Raw genomic sequence first — 3,821 nt, 5'->3', positions numbered from 1 at the left:
CACACACACACACACACACACACACACACACACAAGATTAGCCAAATTATAGTATAGATAGAGAAGTAGCTCAGAATTTACAGAAACACTGCTGTGATAGACGGAGATGCATATTGATACATAATATACGCCCTCCTCGCGATTTATTCAGATGTGGGCACGCGTGTTCATATATGCGCATACGTGCGTGCGTGTGTGCTTGCGCGCGTGCGTGCGCCCGCGTATGGGGGCATACGTGTATGCAGTCTCTAATACCCGAATAGTGAATTCTGTTTCGGCCGGGTGTCGTGGCGTGCACCTGTAATCCAGCTACCTGGAGGCGTGAGTTGGTGGACGGCTTGAGGGTGGGAGCACTGCTGCGTAGCGGACTGTGCCGATCGGGCGTCCGCACTAAGCTCCGCATCGATATGGTTGTCTCGGGGGAGCCCAGGATAACCAGGTTGTCTAAGGAGGAGTGAATCGGGTCAGGGCGGAAACGCAGCAGCCAAAAGCTCCCGTGTCGAGCAGTAGTGGGTTCGCGCCTGTGAATAGGCGTTTCACAGCAGCCCACCCGATACAGTCGGACTCAACTCTTTTCGTTTTCTTTCGTTTCTAATAATTAGATTAATCCATGAAACAGTATTAACTTCTGTACTTTCCACCGTGGCGTATATATACCTTTGGCACATATATACGCCGTAGTAGATCTGTCATTCCTCTCCTTTCACTAAACTGTACTTTTCACTTGCTCAATCGTGTACGTGTGCGTGTGCGCGTGCGTGTGTTTTGTGTGTGTGCGTGTGTGCGTGTGTGCGTGTGCTTTTTGTGTGCGTATGCTTATGCGTGTGTGCGTTTGCGTGTGAGTGTGCGTGCGGTGTGCGTGTGTGCATGTCGTTCCGCGGGTGCATGAAGCTATAGGGGTGACGTGTGCGGGTGCGCACGCGTGAGTATGGGCGTATACGGACGTCTGTGTACGAGTATACCAATCGACAATAATATAGCCACAGTGATTTAAATCGATAATGCCATAAAATTCTGTAATAATACCGTTATTTTTTTAATATTTACAACTTCGTGAGTGTATGAAATATATACAGCGCCAAATAGGGCGTTGCTTGCGGTCTTCAGTTCTCACCGAATATATATCATGATATCGTGCTGCCCCTTATATCCATAGATATAGCATTAACAACACATTGATTACAAACTCATGAATAGAATACTCAAACGGATCATTAAAACAACAAGGTGCACCAGAACTTGGAGGCGTAGCCGCCGATGAAATAAGAAATAAAGCGTTTGGAGAACAGCCGAGAAAGAAATGAAGAAAGAAGAGGATGAGTAAAAAGTGATTTAGAGTGGGGCGTGGGGGAGACCGTGAAGGAAGCAGGAGAATAGCTCGTGAGTACAGTGCACTGTATAACTAACATACGAACTCTATTCACCCAAGTACAGCAACATTTACGGAAACGCCGTTGTTATGGACGGAGATGCCGAGAGATATAGAGCATACTCACCCCGCGCTTTATTTATATGTGGGCACGCGTGCGCATATATATGTTCGTGTGCACGTGCGTGCGTGCGTGCGTGCATGCACTCGCATGCGTGAGCAAACGTGAATGAAGCCGCCGCATACGTGAAAGCTTCTGGGTAATATAGCTTGCTGAGGGAGAGAGAGGTGTGAGACTGAGAGAAGGCGCCACGGGAGATAGCCTAGGGGCTGTAGAAAAAGAAGAATGCTGCGCGAGCGGCAAGGGACGCAAGAGGTGCGACGGGTAGGGAATAAAGTAGGAGGTCTGCATTCTACAGGCTAGGGCGCACCCTATTTATAAATACACGTATGCTGACATCGATTATTTTCAAAAATCCATGCTCGAATACCCCTTCTCCATTTTAAACGTATATTTGTCACAAACTATTTTAACCATTTGTCAGCTAGTAATTCACATGGCGTTAGTGCAATATCTGTGGCTATAGGGGGCAGCACGATGCCATAATATATTTGATGAGATATAAAGACCGCGAGGAACGCGCGCTGTTTTGCGCTTTTTATATATTTCATACATTCGGGTTGTAATATTTAAAATTTAACCGTAATATTAAAGAATTTGATGGTATCGGCAATTTAAACTACTGTGGTCATATTAATGTCGATTGACATACTAGTACACAGACACACGCACACCACACGCACACGAGTAAGCAAGTGAAAAGCACAGTAAAGTGTGAGGAGAGGGATGACTGATTTGCTACAACGTATATGTGTCAAAGCGTTAAGGATAAAATAGTCAAACAGTAAAGGAGAATATTCTTGTTATTATATACATTGTTATACGCAACGATTGTAACTAGCAACATTTTATCCTCATAATAGTTTAAATAGGGAAATATAAACGTTATTAATTATGCCACAGAGGAGCGGACACCAATGATAGAAGTTAATAATAATTTATGAACGAATCTAATTGTATTAGAAAGAAAAGAAAACAAAAAGAGTTGAGTTCGACTATATCGGATGAGCTGCTGTGAAACGCCTATTCACAGGCGCGAACCCACTACTGCTCGACACGGGAGCTTTTGGCTGCTGCGTTTCCGCCCTGACCCGATTCACTCCTCCTTAGACAACCTGGTTATCCTGGGCTTCCCCGAGACAACCATATCGATGCGGAGCTTAGTGCGGACGCCCGATCGACATAGTCCGCTACACAGCAGTGCTCCCACCCTCAAGCCGTCCACCAACTCACGCCTCCAGGTAGCTGGATTACAGGTGCACGCCACGACACCCGGCCGAAACAGAATTCACTATTCGGGTATTAGAGACTGCATACACGTATGCTCACATACGCGGGCGCACGCACGCGCGCAATTGCACACACGCACGCACGTACGTACGCGCATATATGAACACGCGTGCCCACATATGAATAAAGCGCGAGAGTGCGTATATTATTAAGAGCGTATATAAAGAAGGTATAATATCCTTTTTTTATACGCTCTTGATATTATCAAGAGTACATAATAGAGATGTTATTATAGACATACATGATAGATATCTCTATTATGTACTCTTGATATCATGTATCAATGGGCATCTCCGTCTATCGCGGTAGTGTTTCTTTATTCGGATAGTAGAGGCTACATACATGTATGCTCACATACGCGGGCGCATGCATGCACGCACGCACGCGCACGCAAAGGGATGCGCATACGTCCCCACACATGGGCGCGCGCACGTACACACACACACGGGCACGCAAGTCCGCACGTACACTCACACGCACATGCACATGCGCACACTCCCTTAGAATCTCCTGAAAGGAGAGGCTAGGATGAAGCAATGCGTTTGATAGAAGTGCGAGGGGCAGGGGTAGAGACATGCGGATCTGCGGTTGTAATATAGATGAAGTAACACAACGCCATGACTGTATAAAACAAAGCCGCGATTATATGTACTGTTTATCTGTTTATTATAAAACGTATATATAGGGTATCGGAGAGCAGTATCGTGTTTTACACAAAACCGTACACAAAAACATCGCATAGGCGATGACGTTGGCACAGCACTACAATCCCACAACGCGTGAGGATAGTGCATGTGGGGAACTCACGCGCCTATAATATTCGTCAGCTACTCGCTGCGAAGTGACCTCAACACAACAACGAAGAAAGACGTTTCACTTGATGTTTTTTTTATCGCCATATAGATAACTGCCGTGTTATCCACGGGATGCTACTTTTTATATACGTAGATAACCACATTCTACATAATACGCAAGATAAGAGAGGTCTAACGTGTGATTCCTGGTAGAAATAATGGAGAATTAAGTGTGATATTTTCATAT

The sequence above is a fragment of the Priapulus caudatus genome, unplaced genomic scaffold (assembly GCF_000485595.1).
Source record: "Priapulus caudatus unplaced genomic scaffold, Priapulus_caudatus-5.0.1 Scaffold234, whole genome shotgun sequence".
Classification (NCBI taxonomy): domain Eukaryota; kingdom Metazoa; phylum Priapulida; class Priapulimorpha; order Priapulimorphida; family Priapulidae; genus Priapulus; species Priapulus caudatus.
The sequence above is the reverse complement of the archived record's forward strand: the minus strand, read 5'-3'. Positions refer to the sequence as shown.